At 42.0% G+C, this 17,975-nt stretch overlaps 1 long non-coding RNA gene across 1 annotated transcript in view; it reads right to left on the reverse strand.

Moving 5' to 3' along the window:
• Nucleotides 1–968: 968 nt before the first annotated feature.
• The window catches only part of LOC104971235 (uncharacterized), a 61,581-nt gene continuing 44,574 nt past the window's right edge, over nt 969–17,975 (reverse strand). Inside the window, exon 3 of the long non-coding RNA XR_804895.4 lies at nt 969–8,791. This is a non-coding gene — a long non-coding RNA (uncharacterized lncRNA). The remainder of the gene's footprint in view (nt 8,792–17,975) is intronic.

The following is a 17,975-nucleotide window of genomic DNA, read 5'->3' on the forward strand; positions in this document are numbered from 1 at the left end:
GTAAAACACCCAAAATTTTTCTCTAATCTATACCCAAGCCAAAATCCTCCTCTTTAAAACAATGCATGTCCACTGATGGAGGAATGGATAAAGAGGATGTGGTACACGTACACAGTGGAATATTACTTAGCCACGAAAAAGAATGAAATAAAGCTATTTGCAGTGGCATGGATGGACCCTATGGCCCTAGAGATTGTCATACTGAGTGAAGTAAGTCAGATAGAGAAAGACAAATATCAAATGATATCACTTATATGTGGAATCAAAAAAGATGGTACAAATGAATCTATTTACAAAACAGAAATAGAGTCACAGATATAGAAATCAAACTTATGGTTATGAAGGGGGAAAGGGGAAGAAATAAATTGAGAGATTGAGATTGACATGTACACACAACTATACATAACATATATAACTAATAAGCACCTACTGTATAGCATAGGGAACTCCACTTAATATTCTGTAATGACCTATATGAGAAAAGACTGTAAAAAAGATTTCGGTTCAGTTCGGTTCAGTCGCTCAGTCATGTCCGACTCTGCGACCCCATGAATGGCAGCACGCCAGGCCTCCCTGTCCATCACCAACTCCCGGAGTTCACTCAAACTCACGTCCATTGAGTCGGTGATGCCATCCAGCCATCTCATCCTCTGTTGCCCTCTTCTCCTCCTGCCCCCAATCCCTCCCAATATCAGAGTCTTTTCCAATGAGTCAACTCTTAGCATGAAGTGGCCAAGTACTAGAGTTTCAGCTTCAGCATCATTCCTTCCAAAGAACACCCAGGACTGATCTCCTTTAGAATGGACTGGTTGGATCTCCTTGCAGTCCAAGGGATTCTCAAGAGTCTTCTCCAACACCACAATTCAACAACAGCCTTGTTCTTCTATTATACATATTGTTCTTCAATTATACATATACATATATATGTATAATTGATTCACTTTGCTGTATAGCAGAAACTAAGACAACACTGTAATCAACTACATTCCAACAAAAATTAATTTTTAAAAAGGCCTAAATAGAAGAACAAGGCTGTTGTTTTAAAAGACTTAAGGTAGGAGGGGGTTCATTGGTTTGGCAAAAACTCAAATTAACACCCACACCTAAGAGTTGCCTCCCAGAGATGTATCATAGATATGTGAGCAACCAGACAAATCACATGAAAGGTAGAAAAATAAAGAGGATTTCTTTGAAAGTGACCCAATAGAGGCTGTGGTCAAGATACCCTGGAAAGGGAGGCCAGGAGGGCTGCTGAAGCTTGGCATAGCTGTGGTTGTTTCGTTGCTTAGTCATGTTCGACTCTTTGCAAACCCCTGGACTGCAGCATGCTATGCTTTCCTATTATTCACCATCTCCTGGAGTTTGCTCAAACTCATGTGCATTGAGTCAGTGATACCACCCAACCATCTCATCCTCTGTTGCCCTCTTCTCCTCCTGCCTTCAATCTTTCCTAGCATCAGGGTCTTATTCAATGAGTCACCACTTTGCATCAAGTGGCCAAAGTCTTGGAGTCTTAGCATTAGTCCTTCCAGTGAAGTTGATTTCCTTTAGAATTGACTGGTTTGATCTCCTTGCTGTCCAAGGGACTCTCAAGAGTCTTCTCTAACAGCACAGTTTGAAAGCATCAATTCTTTGGTGCTCAGCCTTCTTTATGATCCAATTCTCACATCCATACATGGCTACTGGAAAAACCATAGCTTTGACTATATGGATTTTGACATAGACGTGGAACCTCTGCTAAGTCACTTCCCTTCTTCCTTGCTTTTCCCCAAGTGTGAAATGAAAGCATTACACTGAGAGATTGCCAACATCCCTTCTGATTTTAAAATTTTATCTGGGAGGAAACCCAGGTAAATAAATTAGCCATATGCTCTCTAAATGAACAACAGATTCCAAAGAGCTATGCAGCTCCTAAGCTGCTGAAAGCCACCAATCCCAGTAAACACTCCCTCCCACAGAGCCACTCTAGGCACTGTGGAGAGAGAAGAAGTCCAAGGCATCAAACAGCACTGACCCTGCTTCTCCTGAGAACACATAAGTCAGTGGCCCTGAAGCACCTGGGTAGCTCAGATAAGCATTTGGAACTGGGAGACAATATAGGCAATGGGAGTCTGAGGTCTCTCTGAAATAGGATGGGAACCTAGCAGGAGGAAGCGTCACTGCACACCAGGTGGGTCAAAGGTCAATGCTCACTGGCAAAAAGCTGTACAAGATCCTCACCACTAGTGACTAGTCAAAGGACTGAAAGCCCAAGAAGACAGGGATTTCAACCAGTGGTAGACACCTATTTTGATATTGTAGACTGGCCACCAGTGAGCCAGATTTGGGCAGGAGACTAGTTTTACTTATCCTGTATAGTATATTTCAAAAAATTAGTTTCCAATCTTAAAATGTTGAAACATTTTTAAACATAAAATACAGATTTCCAGTTTCTCTTGAAAATTATATATTTGGTGATGGGTAAGTGCTCAGTCATTCAGTCATGTCCAATGCTTTGCAACCCTAAGGACTGTTGCCCGTCAGGCTTTTCTGTCCATGGGATTATCCTGGCAAGAATACTGAAGTGGGTTGCCATTTCCTCCTCCAGGAGATCTTACCAACCCAGGGATCAAACCCAAGTCTCTTACTCAACCTAGGGATTGAACCTGAGTCTCTTCCATCTCCTGCATTGGCAGGCAGATTCTCCACCACTGAGCCATCTGGGAAGCCCATATTTGGAGAAACTGAGCCTTTATTCCCACCTGACTGCCATCATCTGGGACTGAAGACCACTTGCCCAGGACAGATGGGACATGGCTTCCCAATGTGTCACAAGCCAGTCGTCAGCTTTGCTCATTTGCAGGTGTTCTCTGGGCTCACTCAGGAATAAAGTGAATGAGATCATCCAGTGCTGTCTGCAAAGGCAGAGGCATGGGTTTGCCTCAGCAAGCCTTTCAGTTTTCTGAATGATAACCATGGACCAAAGGCAGCACCATCTAAATCATAAATTTAATAGGCAAAAAAGGTACTGAGAATAAATCAATGAGCACCATGAAAGGAATGATTTCATAAAAAGTGGCACATCCATACTATGAAATATTATCCAGCTATTGAAGAGAATCCAGATCAGTGGCTCTCAACCAGGGACAATTTTTTTCTTCAGGGACATCTGGGGGTAGGGAGGGGTGTAGATAGAGCTAGGCACTGCTGTGACCTGGTAGGTAGTGGATAGCAATGCTGTTAAACATCCTACAACGCACAGGAGAGCCCCTCCACAACAAAAAATGTCAGTAGTACTGAGGATCAAAAAACATCTAGATTCAATCTTATTAACATGATACTGAGAAAAGCAAGATGCAGTATATTTACCATTTTAATACAATGACAGAAAAAGTTATGCTCTCAAATTTAATAAATAGTATTATGATAGTATCTGTATGAAATCAGCTATTTCTGCATCTATATGCATAAAAAGTTTCGTCAAACACTAGATCACCAAATGTTAACAGGATCCAACTCAGAATGATGGCATGCCAGTTGATTTCTACTTTTATCCTTTTATTTCTTGGCTTTGTGTGAACATTTTTTTAAAAATCTGCATTATTTACATAATCAGCAAAACACAGTAAAGATGTTTTTCATTGAAAAAAATTTATACACATGATCTTTGATAATAGATTTATTGGTCACCCTGCAAAATCTTATCCCTTTTGCCATTAACAAAGACAATCATAATTGATTAACATCTTTCTGGTCTCTCTTCCCTTGCCTGACATTGAAAGGGCCAGAAAAAGGTCATGTGGTTCTTAGCAAGAGAAGCCCAGGCAGCTAATCTGTTAGCGTCAGCACCAGACAGCAAGAGTCAGTTGGCAATCAATGACTGACCAACTTACAGAGCCACATCTCCTCTCCCCCTTCCTGATCAAGTTTATCCTGAGTGCAGAGAGTTCCCAGACAGAGAACAGAGCCAGAAGACATGGGCCCTACTCTTAATAAGCTTACTCACTATTCAGGAGATGTTCACAGCATGGAGCCGAACTTGGTGTAGTTGGGGGTACCAGTTACAAATCCAAGTTCACAAAAACCAGCTCTGCCTGGCATCAGGTCAGTCTGCCTTTCATATCCTGCTAACCACTTTGCAGTTGAAAAAGCAGAGGTTTTTGCAGTGTCAGAGGCTCCAAAGGACTGGAGCTCAGTCAGACTGCATCTGTATCTGCTGAAGACAACAGTACAGGGCCAAACTCTGTTCCTGAGGCACCTCTCAGCTGCCCTTGCTTGGGTATCACAGCATCATCACCAGTGGGCTGAGTGGAAAGTGCTGTTGGCCTCTCTGTCCCACCTTGCATCTCCTGGTACACCATGTCTGAAAACAGATTCAGTCTTCTCCCAAAAGGAGTGGATTACTGTGTAGTTGTACATAAGTATCTGAATGTGTGGTTCTAATTTTTGTGAAAGCAGGGTATATGCACACACTTTTATCAATAAGTAGTTATCACTATGTACATCAATAGACAACAGTTTCAGGACACATGAGATAATGCTTTGGGATCAATGTAAGCATGTGTATTTAACAATGAATATATTATGCACAAGGGTTTCCCTGGTAGCTCAGTTGGTAAAGAATCCACCTACAATGTAGGAGACCCCAGTTCGATTCCTGGGTCAGGAAGATTCCCTGGAAAAGGGATAGACTACCCACCCCAGTATTCTTGGGCTTCCATTCTGGCTCAGCTGGTAAAGAACCCATCTGCAATGTGGAGACCTGGGTTTGATCCCTGGATTGGAATGATCCCCTGGAGAAGGGAAAGGCTACCCACTCCAGTATTCTGGCCTGGAGAATTCCATGGGACTCTTTAGTCCATGGGGTTATAAAGAGTCAGACATGACTGAGCAAAAATGAAAGTTTTTCACTTTTCATATTATGCATATTATTCAACAAGTTAAACTTCAATATTAGCTAAAGAATTCAGTCAACATACTTAGTGATAAAACTGAGCTTCTGTAATGTCCTACATATCAGGTATTTTGCTAGGTGCTTTCCAAGTATGTCTTCAAAACTCACAAAATCCCTGCTGAGAGAGTCCTATTAGCCTTATGCAATAGATGAGGAAACGGAAGCTCAAAGCAAGTTAGATATATCTCCCAAGTCTACTATCAAATGTCAGAGCCAAGATTCATAGCCATATCTATTTGAATCCAATATGGTTTCATTCTATGATGCTTTCTCCCCATTTATTCCTCATAACCCAAGATATCTTGTATAAAGGGAAGCTCAAGATGTCTATCAGAAGAGCTACAATCAAAACCTAATGTCCTGGAGTTTACACTTATACCAGGGCTTCCCAGGTGGCTCAGTGGTAAAGAACCCACCTACCAATGCAGGAGATGCAGTATTGATCCCTGAATCAGGAAGATCCCCTGGAGGAGGAAATGGCAACCCACTCCAGTATTCTAGACTGGAAAATCCCACAGAGAGCCTGACAGGCTATAGTTCATGGGGTCACAAAGAGTCAGACACGACTGAGCACGCATACAGCACACACTTATACCAAATACTTGTCTGCCCTTTAATGAATAATAGTCAAATAATTATATGTTATTGGGTAAGTAGGATATAATAGCAAAGCTAAATATAGTAAGTATCAATATCTGGGAAATCCGCTTTGATGAAACTAGAGATTTTTATAGCTTCGAGTACAACTAGTAGTGTTTCATTTTTCTTGAAGTATGATGAAATAGCCAATGACATTGGGGTAAATGGAAAAACCCAAAGGAGGTTATCATCAATTTCCTATCTCCAGTTCATGCAGGGATCATTAATTCTACTTACTGAAGTATAAAGTGGTGCTCTTTATGGTTGAGACCTCCTGTGAATTTTCTGTGATGAGCAGGTTAACATCAAATTAAAATCCCCCAAACAAATACAAGGGGTCCGTCAGTCTCAGACAGTTTCTCTTAGATTAGCTTCTCATTAAACATAGGAATGGGTCTCCTAGGAGCTTCCCAGTCAGGCTCTCTTGCTTGGGATGTGATGGTCATTTTTGCTAACTCTATAACCAATGTTTCACAACAGTTTTTGTACTTTTTTTTTTTTTTAAAGCATATTCCCTATTTGGTGAATATAATATTCTCATGCAGCTTCCTCCTCAAAAATAAATAAATAAATAACTGAAAACTAAAGCCTCCTGTTGATAATTTCTATCATTTCAAGAAAGAAAGAAAGTGAAAATTGTTCAGTTCTGTCCATCTATTTGTGATACCAGGGACATAGCCTATGGAATTCTCTAGGCCAGAATACTGTAGTGGGTAGCCTTTCCCTTCATTCCAAAGATAAACCCTAATAAGTGAACACTAAAGCCTCCTCTTGATAGTTTCTATCATTCCAAAGACAAAGCCTATCATATCAGCACAAAGCAAGGCTGGTAAGTCTAGCTTATTTCCTGCAGTTTTATTTAAGAAAGTAACAGTGTTTGGTGGGTTTGTTTGGTTTTTTTTTTTTTTTTTTTTGGCTTCAACTTCCCATCATAATATGGGCTTCCCTGATAGCTCAACTGGTAAAGAATCTGCCTGAAATCCAGGAGACTCCAGTTCGATTCCTGGGTCGGGAAGATCCACTGGAGAAGGGAAGGGCTACTCACTCCAGTACTCTGGCCTGAAGAATTCCATGGACTGGATAGTCCATGGGGTCACAAAGAATCGGACTGAGTGATTTTCTTTTTTTTTTTCCCATCATAATAGTGAATATACTTCTCAAACTTCCCCTTCCTTGAAAAATCCTAAGTTTTCCCTGTGGTAGGTCCTGACACCCTGGCTCTGAATTACAGTCCCGAAGTTAAATTAACTCCAAAGATAGGACAGGAAACTAATTTCATTGGAGCTGGTTTGTTTTTCTTACACTGATGGGAAAAGTAAATGCTTAAGGAGAGAGGAGCTGACACTGGCAAAAGGAGGATGTGCACCTTCTTCCCATCACAGGAGCAGTGCAGGAGGTGGCAACGCAGGCAGGAGAGGCCTCAGACTCGGCCCTCCTTACCAAGGATACTGACTAAGTGTCCAGCTTAGCACTCAAGTGGTGACGCCCGAGGAGATTCCACAGACCTGCTCATCCTCACTCCCTCTGTGTGCCACGGAAGCAGACCCACTCTTCACTCACAAGACAGAAAAGATTCGCAAGAGGCAACCATGGAATAAAGAGAGAGAAATGATGACAGGGAGGAGAACAAAGACTTATAGAGGGATAAGAAAGGCATCAGAGGAAAAGGAGAAAAGCAGAGGAGAGCAACCAATGAAGGCATCCAGGAAGTTTAGGCCATAGAGAACAGGAGGGATCATCACAATGACAGTTTCACACTGGTAACAGTGCATGCTCACTCAGTCATGTCTGACTCTTTGCAACACCATAAACTACAGCCTGCCAGGCTCCTCGTCCATGGGGTTTCCCAGGCAAGGATACTGGAGTAGGTTGCCATCTCCTTCTCTTGGGGGATCTTCTTGACCCAGGGATTGAACCTGTGTCTCCTGCATTGGCAGACGGATTCTTTACCAATGAGCCACCAGGGAAGCTGACACAAACATACATACATACATTCAATTTAGTTTAACTGCATTTCAGGATAAATGTAAACCTAAAAAACACCTATCCCAACCTCCCTTTACCCTGAGGAATCTAAGATTCTCATTGCCAGGTAGCAGCATTAGAATTTAAACCCAGTTTGTCTAGCTCCACATCCCAAGCTGTTAATTACTAGGTCACTTATCTGTAACGAATGCAAAAGAATGTGTACACTTAGTTGCTTTTTCTCCAGGTCACATTAGTCATCTTGATGCTTTTCCGCTGATGTATCTGTTAATAAAAATCACTTGGGGACCCACTCTAGAAACTTCCATTGCAGCCTCAAGCACACTCTTTGGACTATCTTTGTGATGATAGAGCCTCATGCTCTGAGAGTGGAGAGTATTTGGGGGATAGCCAAAAGCCAGTCAGAGCAAAATTGGTGAAAACCTGTGGCAGACACTGCTACTATTTGAGGTTTAAGCACAAAGTATTCTGTGTGTCTTTACTGTCTCAGAGAAATTCCCAAAGAAGGGCTGTTAGCAAATGCTGATCAATGGCCTCGCCATTGCAATAAACAAAGACCCAAGATAACCCCTTCAAAGCTCAACATTAAATTGGTACATTTGTCAAAACACGATTCCTGTCACAATAAAATCCTAGCTTAGTCGTTCTTCATACAGAAGCAATCTGATCTTGGTTTAACTACTGGTAAATGAATGTTCCAGGGACTTCCCTGTCAGTCCAGTGGTTAGGGTGCCAAACCTTCACTGTAGGGGTCATGGGTTCCATCTGCAGTTGGGGAACTAAGATCCTACATGCTGTAGAGCATAAATGAATGAATGAATGAATAGAAAATAAATGTTCCATGAAAAAAGAAAAACAGGTAAGCATCTAATAGTCTTTGATGTTGACGCTGTTGAAGCATCTTGTGCCCTAATTTGATAAAAGTCCAAAGAGAAAGGATAATGCTCTTGAGGTATTATGGCCCTTAAACTTCAAACTTTTGATCATGGGAGCAAGATCATGGATGACAAGACATTTGGGATGAGATGGCCTGACCATCTCCTGCTCTGAGAGTGACTAATCTTTGAACAGGGCTAACAGGGCTACCTCTCAAAATTTGAAAAATGGCATCATATTTGGGCCGGAGAGCTTCCTCTTCTGTTCATGGTCCACAGAGCAGGTGCTGTCTTCTGAATGGTTACTGCTTTTCTCAAGAGCTGCCAATTTTCATTATAGCAATGGACTGGAGGAGTGCTGGAATGTCACATGAAAATAAAATTAGTGAGCAGCCCCCTTTTTTTCCATTAGAATTTCAGCAAAGTGAGTAAAGCAAGGCCAGACAAGATAATTGAAGGGGTTGCACGGGCATTTATTTCACTTTCATTTTTCCTTTGAGAAAGTGTTAATAAAATTAGCAGTGTTACAATAACAGCAAGGATTATAAAAGATACATTAATCAACAATGTACAATTTCCCTACCAGAATCTATAATAAAACTTTTCAAATGCAAATCTCCCATCAGTGAACATATAAAGAGCCAAGATAAAGAAGGGGGAGAAATGACATTAAGCTAATTCTCAGTCATCTCTGAAAACTAGAAGGATTAAAACTTTTGAAGTTAACTGACAAATCTCCCCAAACTTAATTTCAAACTTTCATTCAGTTTTTGCTCTGTCAAGGCTTTAGCCAAAGCTCCTTACAAGGAATCATGCTAATTCTTTTCAGTTTTAGGGACTGGGTTAAAATCATCAATGTCTTCCCATAGCCTACCACACAAAGCCCCAAATCCTCTTACACGTCTCTCTAAAGTCAAGTCCTAATCAGCAATCAAAGCCCTTGTAATCCAGCCCACTCTGGCCCCAAAGTCATTTCCCTTGTTTGCCCACCACAAATTCTCAGCTAAAAACTGGGTCCCTTGAAGGTCTACAATGCTCTACTCCTCTGTATCTTATTTCTGTTCAATTTCTTCATCCTCTGAAGCCTTTACAACTCAGATGCTGCCTCTTCTCAGCCTCGCCCTTCCCTTCTAGGTCTCATCACCTTACACCTCTCACGTAGTCTGAACCAAATCACACCTTGATAATAAGCCATTTGAATGGATCAGAATTTATCATGGATACCACCTCTGCAGGAGGACAGCAAGCTTCCATGAAGCAGAGACAGCAAGCATTGAGCATATACACACGATAAGCATCTAGTGACTGTATGATAGACTCTCTGTTCCTATGCCTCCTTCTGTGGAGATGCAAACAGGCCAAAAGGCAGAGAAAAAGAAAAGAAAAGGAGAGACAAGGGAATCTCAATGCTCCAGAATCTGAACAACGAACTGAACAATGGTCTAAATAACCCTAAGTTTACTGTATACGTAAAGGGAAAATGCACAGAGGATGAATGCAGTTTACACTAAAGTTGTTTTGAGAACTATGATGATTTACTAAATGTTGATTCAGCGAATCTAGTATAAAGGGGTTTCCCAGATGGTGCAGTGGTAAAGAATCTGCCTGCCAATGTAGGAAACAATAGAGACACGGGTTGGATCCCTGGGTCAAGGAAGATCCCCTGGAGAGGGAAATGGCAATCCACTCCAGCATTCTTGCCTGGAAAATTCCATGGACAGAGGAGCCTGGTGGGTTACAGCCCATGGGGTCACAGAGTCAGACACAACTGGGTAACTGGGCACACACACATACACTTCCAAGAGGAGCAGATATGTAGATATAAAATATTTCTTAAAATCAAATGGTACAATCATAAATATACTAAAGAAAATGTCTCCCCTAAATCATTCTCAACTCAAAATGGTAAATTAAATTCATTATTGAGATATTCAGGCATGCTAATGATGCTGAATGTACCTGCTGGTAATAAATGTAAACACTGAAATCTTCCAGGAACATGATGAGAGCCGTTTTCACACAACCATCTGAAGTCTCCATCTGTCATTCAGAAAGCTATAGCTGCATTGAATCCTTTGTGTAAAACCCAAGGAGATGCTGCTCATGGCAAGAATGAGGCTAACGTTTCTATCAAAGCAAAACAACAACAACTGCTTGAAAATGCCAAGAATCACAACAGAAAGATGAACTGGTGCTAATCTTGAGATGCCAAGATCCATGGCATTTCATCTGATGAAATGGTGTCCACCTCACTGAAGCAAACCCCATGATAACAGAAACAGCATCATTTCTCCCTTAGTTCTTTTTATGGTAGCAAAGTTTCGTGACTACAGAGGCTGAGATTCAGCCCTAGGCATGTCACCAAGGGCACTTCTATAGCTGGAATCACCATTCTAGGCCAACAAACTTTTTCATCTTTTAAAACAAAACTTTTCATTTGACAATATTTTTGAAATAGATTATGGTTTGGGATGGTTGTAAATTTCAGTGTGTTAAAAGATAGGCTTTTAGGAGATTAAGTACCAAAATAGTATGAGTTATATGTCTCTAACCCATTTCCACAGCACAAAAATATCTTTCTATGTTTTTGTTTGAAAGAAAATAGAGAAGAAAGATACAGACCTTGAAAAATACTCTTTTAAAAAGAGAGAGAGAGAGACTGCTACTGCTAAGTTGCTTCAGTCGTGTCCGACTCTGTGGGACCCCATAGACAGCAGCCCATCAGGCTTCCCCGTCACTGGGATTATCCAGGCAAGAACACTGGAGTGGGTTGCCATTTCCTTCTCCAGTGCATGAAAGTGAAAAGTGAAAGTGAAGTCGCTCAGATGTGTCCAACCCTCAGCGACACCATGGACTGCAGCCTTCCAGGTTCCTCCGTCCATGGGATTTTCCAGGCAAGAGTACTGGAGTGGGGTGCCATTGCCTTCTCCGGAGAGAGAGACTAATGGTACTTTATTTTATTGCACCTGGGGAATTTACTTTGGGAGTCAAGTTAACATGGATCAAAGCTATTTTCATATCCCCATGAACTGATCTATATTGACTGGGTAATGCCTCTGCCTTACTTTGTTGACTTGGGCTTCTTCTATAGGAAAGACACATTTAAGGGATGGTGACCAACCATTTCTATGATCCTTCATGCATGCAGTAAGTATTTATGGAGCATCTGATATGTTTCAGGTTCTGTGAATGAGACAGACCCCACCCGTGCCCCCACACAGCCAACAACCCAATAGGCATGTATCTATATTAGATTCATGGTACTACATAAATGTTAGATTTATGGTACTACAAGGTACAGTATTTTGTAAAGGCTTAAAGCAAGTGATCCCAAGTAGCTAGAGTGATGGAAGAAGTGAAGAACTTAGTGAAGGAAGTCAAGTCTAAGCTGAATTTTTAAGTTGAATAGTTTAATAGGCAAAGAGGTGCCGGAAAAGGGCAAGAGGAAAAGGAGGTGACAGAGGATGAGATGGTTGGATGGCATCACTGACTCAATGGACAGGAGTTTGAGCAAACTCAGGGAGATAGAGAAGGACAGGGAAGCCTGGCGTGCTGCAGTCCATGGGGTCACAAAGAGTCAGACATGACTTAGTGACTGAACAACAACAAGCCAAAGAGGAGAAGGGAAGATGAGAAAGTGTCCCTAGTAGAGAAAAGTGCATTGGCCAAGGGCCAAAAGCAAGAAAGAACTTGGCATGTTGCTGAAGGAGAGCCAGCCTGGCTAGAAAGTTGAGACTGAATAGGACAAGGTTGGGGAAGTAAGGAGGAGTAGGATCACACAGATAATTGAAAGCCATGTTGAGGATATAAGACTTTAAACCACAACATGTTTTAGGACACGGACTGACATCTACAGTCTGCACTGTTAATGAGCACACAGGCTGCTTTAGGGAGCCTGGGTTAAGGGTAGCTGGGGAGCAAAATTAGCAGCAAGGACACTAAGAGTCTTTTGCAGTAGTCCAAGAAAGTTTGAACTAGGCTGATGAGAAGAAAACAGATTCAGGAGACATTCAGGGAGAAGGAACAAGATGTATGGAGAGAGAAGAACCAAGTTGGACTCAGAGGTTACTGGCTCAGGGAATTAGGTTGGTGGCAAGCGCACATATTGAAGGATGGATTAATACAGGTTATAAAACTGAATATCAGACTTGCTGGCTTACAAACAAGACATGTTCTTAGCTCAGTTAGACTTCAAAATGCATTGATAAACTTAGAAACTTCTTCATCAATTATGGAACTACAATAGCTTCAGAGCAGCAAAGAATTATATAGATCTTCAAACTAAAATAGCAAATACATGGAACCAGCCATCCCCAACTTCAAGGTAGAATTTTAGTCCCGGCAATTTCTGAATTATTCCTGGCATCATTAATACTTTCATAAACAAGGACTTTTTCCACTTGTGTCCTAGGCATTTGTCCCAAGGTCTTTTTAAATGTCGAATTCACACTGAATGCCAGTGTTCTGAAGAAAACAAATCCATCAGTGGCTACAGAATTTATGTTATGGGTTTCAGAAAGCTTGTGGGAAGGCTAGAGGTCTTTTGAAATTTTTCATTGAACAGAGACGCCTGGAGCTTGTATTGATTGAACGAGATCAAGCAGAAAGTTTTCATTACCCCCAAGTGTCTTCTTTGTCATACTTCTCAAAAGACAATTCACTTAATTTTTTTCTTAGTCCTAGTGAAAAGTAAGGGACAATAACAATTTTAACTTGTTTATTCTTAATCAATTCTTTCACATGAAAATCATCAGTCCCTGAAGATCTTGGGTCATGTATTTAACAGTGGCCCAGGCCTGTCATCAAACCAGGGGACTTCCCACCTTCTGCGGCCACTCTTGCCCAGCACTTTTTCTTTTTTTAATGTTTCCACTCCCAAACAGCACTGCCAAATCTCTCTCTTCTCTGACATAATCACTATGTGATTTGAACAAACCCATTCTCCTGGGCCTATTATAAATAATACAAGGGAGCAGCTGGGGAAGAGAAGTGGGCACTTTATCGCAGGTGATTTGGAAATTCAGAGAAACATGAAAATTCTGGACAGAGAGAGGTGCAAACACAGAGGAGGTTAGAAATATAGGACAGGACTCACTATATATGGGCTCAATGTCTGTGTGATACATAATTTTCTAGTAAAGGAGTTTAATAAATCCAAGCCAAATTGATAGGGGTTGGGCTCTCAGCCAGGAGGTATATCTCACTGGCCCAAAGACCCCACACTTTGGAGGAAAGAAAGGGGGTAGCTGTCACTGCATTCCTGTAGAGTAAAGCAGATTGATAGGGCAGCTGACACCAAAAAATCCTGTTCAATGGAATAAATACAAGGGTATTCTCCTTGTTTGCTAAGTCACTTCAGTTGTGGCCAACTCTTTGCAGACCCATGGACTGTAGCCCACCAGGCTCCTCGGTCCATGGGATTCTCCAGGCAAGAATACTGTAGTGGGTTATTGTGTCCTCCTCCAGGGGATCTTCCCACCCCAGGGATGGAACACGCATCTCTTCTTTTGCATTGACAGGCGGGTTGACTGCCACCTGGGAAGTCCTAGTTCAATGGAATAAATACGAGGATATCCCCCCTGCCATGAGCAAGTATGACTGCTTATATGCCTGACATTAATTCTTTGGAGGTTGCACGCTCTCTTCTTCCAGTTTTCTCTCTTAGGATTAGGGTTAGGAATCAAGCACTTGGTTTCCAGAGGCAATGAAAAGGATATTGAGGTGATTTAAATTTTTTCCCTTAAAAAACTTTAAAATCCAATTATTTGTCTACAATTCAGCTATTTAGCAATGAAACCATTCCTCAGCCCCACAGAGATCAAAGGAGCCTGATTCCAATTAACTCAGAAGTATCACATTGCCCAAAAGAGTTGAGGACATGGACATGGAACAGACTGGTTTCCAAATCGGGAAAGGAGTACGTCAAGGCTGCATATTGTCATCCTGCTTATTTAACTTATATGCAGGGTACATCATGAGAAATGCTGGGCTGGAAGAAGCATAAGCTGGAATCAAGATTGCCAGGAGAAATATCAATAACCTCAGATATGCAGATGACACCACCCTTATGGCAGAAAGTGAAGAACTAAAGAGCCTCAATGAAAGTGAAAGAGGAGAGTGAAAAAGTTGGTTTAATACTCAGCATTCAGAAAACTAAGATCAGGGCATCTGCTCCCATCACCTCATTGCAAATATATGGGGAAACAATGGAAACAGTGACAGACTTCATTTTGGGGGGCTCCAAAATCACTGCAGATGGTGACTGCAGCCATGAAATTAGGATGGCCCAGAGGGATGGTATGGGGAAAGACGTGGGAGGGGGCTTCAGGATTGGGAACACTTGTACACCTGTGGTGGATTCATGTTTATGTATACATCAACCAATACAATATTGTAAAGTAATTAGCCTCTAATTAAAATAAATAAATTTAAATTAAAAAAAAGATGCTTGCTCCTTGGAAGGAAAGTTATGACCAACCTAGACAGCATATTCAAAAGCAGAGACATTACTTTGCCAACAAAGGTCCATCTAGTCAAAGGTATGGTTTTTCCAGTAGTCATGTATGGATGTGAGAGTTGGACTATAAACAAAGCTGAGCGCCAAAGAATTGATGCTTTTGAACTGTGGTATCGGACAAGACTCTTGAGAGTCCCTTGGACTGCAAGGAGATCCAACCAATCCATCCCAAAGGAAATCAGTCCTGAATATTCATTGGAAGGACTGATGTTGAAGCTGAAACTCCAATACTTTGGCCACTTGATGCGAAGAACTGACTCATTTGAAAAGACCCTGATGCTGAGAAACACCGAAGGTGGGAGGAGAAGGGGACGGTAGAGGATGAGATGGTTGGATGGCGTCACCGATTCAATGGACATGAGTTTGAGTAAACTCTGGGAGTTGGTGATGGACAGGGAGGCCTGGCGTGCTGCAGTCCATGGGGTCACAAAGAGTCGGACACGACTGAGTGACTGAACTGAACTGAAAGAGTTGAGGAAATGGTGAAGGACAGGGAAGCCTGGCTTGCTGCAGTCCATGGGGTCGCAAAATTGGACACAACTGAGCGACTGAACAACAACAACAAAGAGTTAAGGAGATAAAGCTCTACTGTACTTTGCCTTTATTTCTGTTCCTCAACATTCAACTCTTCTTACTTTGGGGTCAGTGTCTCTAATATGGAGATTGGGACCCACCCAGAATTTGAACCTTAGTCTGGTGGCTTCCCTGGTGGCTCAGAGGTTAAAGCGTCTGCCTGGAATGCGGGAGACCCGGGTTCAATCCCTGGGTCAGGAAGATCCCCTGGAGAAGGAAATGGCAACCCACTCCAGTACTCTTGCCTGGAGAATCCCATGGAAGGAGGAAGCTGGTAGGCTACAGTCCATGGGGTCACAAAAAGTCGGACACGTCTGAGTGACTTCACTTTAACTTTCTGGGGAAATTTAGAGTTTAAACCCATAGTCTTCTTGACTCTGGTAACAGAATCCTTGCTGACCTACCTCCATAACCTGCCCAAGTCCCAGATCTTGCAGCACCAGAGCCCCCTGTTGCCATCATCAGGTAGTTCATTTAACCCTTTCCCCACCAGTGAATGGCACCTTGACTGTTGTCCCATGTGTGGTTGACACAAGGGAACAGTGGGTCAGTGGGAATATGCTAATATGAACAAATGGAGAAATGTTCTCACTCTGTAGGTACTTACTGTGCAGACTCTGTTCTAGACAGTATATACATTTCTAGGAGAGTCATGGACTTGTGTTCTCATGGGGAAGACAGGAAGCAAACAGACATAGAATGCCTTTACTGGCAAAGAGGGAAACTCAGAGATGGCACATAAAAGGAAGCAGTACAGCAGACTCCTGCGTGGAAATGTGACCCCCACGTCTGCACAGGACTGTATAGTATGGCGATCCCACACACAAGAAATGAGGACTCCAGCAGGTAGCAAATGGACCCCTTTGCATTTATACACCATCCAGATGGTTCCATAGGCTACCAGTCCACCTCCTTAACAGGGCCTGATAGAACTATCTGTGTGAACTGTGGAACAAAAGAAATCAAAGTTCAATTTTCCAGACCCTGGTATTCTTCAGTAGAACCTAATCTCAGGCCTGATTGGAATTACTCCTAACATTGGAATTTCTTCATATTCTTTTTGCAATCACATTCAGGAGAGATTCAGGGAGAGAAAACCAGGAGTCACCTTGTGTGAAAGCATTTTCCACTGAATTTTGCTATGATTACTTCACCTAGAAATAATATCATTCTGTTTAGAGTTAGATATTGAGTTTTTGATTTGGTTTAAAACATAAAAGGAATCAGAGAAAGTGTAAATGAATCAATGAGAACCAGCTAGAAACAGGTTTTGATTTCTAGTTTTGGCCAAAGGCTTTATTCAATAAGGTAAACTAGTGAAGAAGATAATATTTAATTAGATAACCATTCTCCTGTCTTAGGAAAAGATGAGCTTGACAAAGAGTTAATTTTTGCTTCTGAGGAAGAGTCCTGTTTGGAAGGACAGGCGTTATGGATCAATCATTATGGAACGAGGCTATGAGAATGATATACTCCATCCATCCTTTCCAGACTACACTCTGAGATTAAGACAGCTCTTCTAAGCTCTTCCCTAAACAAGAGACTTATCAGAAGCCCAGAGCAGACAAACACTGACCCAGAAAAAGTCATATCTTCCACTGGTCACATGCATTCTCAAGGGGAAAGGCTCAAACTGTAAACGTTCTCTTTCTTAGAACCAGAGCAGGAGACAGAAAGTGGAAGGTTTGGGCCACTTTCTAGTGCCAAGACAATTCAGACTCCCTTCCTTGGTAAAATGTCCAATGCCGAGAGTATTCAGTTTGGTCCACTTGTGGGGCTAAGTTTCCTTTTGGCCACAGACCCATGGACCCCTCACTGTGACCTGAGCCCTGTCTTCTCAGACAATCTCACCTTCCTGCCCCAATACCTTAGCCTGGCCCCCAGAAGCCCTGTGACAGGACAGTGTTTGCAAGTGTCTCTGGCCTGATGTAACTTTCAGTCCATCTGAATTCCTATAGCCCTTATTATCTTTCCAACTCATTTGGTAACTTGTATATACTATACATATTATTATCTTTCCATATGTGTGCACCTAGGTACACATAAGCATCCTTCTTCTCCAACTAGGTTCTGTGCTTCTCAAGAGCAGGGACCACAATTCATGTTCTGCATTCTCAGCATCTTACACAATACCTCCTGGTTGTAAGTATAATGAAATATTTATCACCGAGGGTGACAATGATAAAGATTTGTCCAAGACAGTTTTAGTCATCTCAGTGCAGTGAGACAGCTGTACCTGCCCTACACAGGTGAGGGGAAGAAAATCAACCCCTGAGTGTGCTCAATGAAAAGGGTAAGCAGAAGACAAAAATCAGCTTTGTCCATGTGGAACAGGACCTGCAACAAGATCAAGAATACCTCTGGCTTATGGCTGAAGAGACACTTCAAAGGTACAGCCTATGCTCTTTTAAGGGATCTCCTTTAACCAATCACCAGATGAACCAAAACAGTC

The sequence above is a fragment of the Bos taurus genome, chromosome 2 (genome assembly GCF_002263795.3).
Source record: "Bos taurus isolate L1 Dominette 01449 registration number 42190680 breed Hereford chromosome 2, ARS-UCD2.0, whole genome shotgun sequence".
In the NCBI taxonomy this organism is placed as follows: domain Eukaryota; kingdom Metazoa; phylum Chordata; class Mammalia; order Artiodactyla; family Bovidae; genus Bos; species Bos taurus.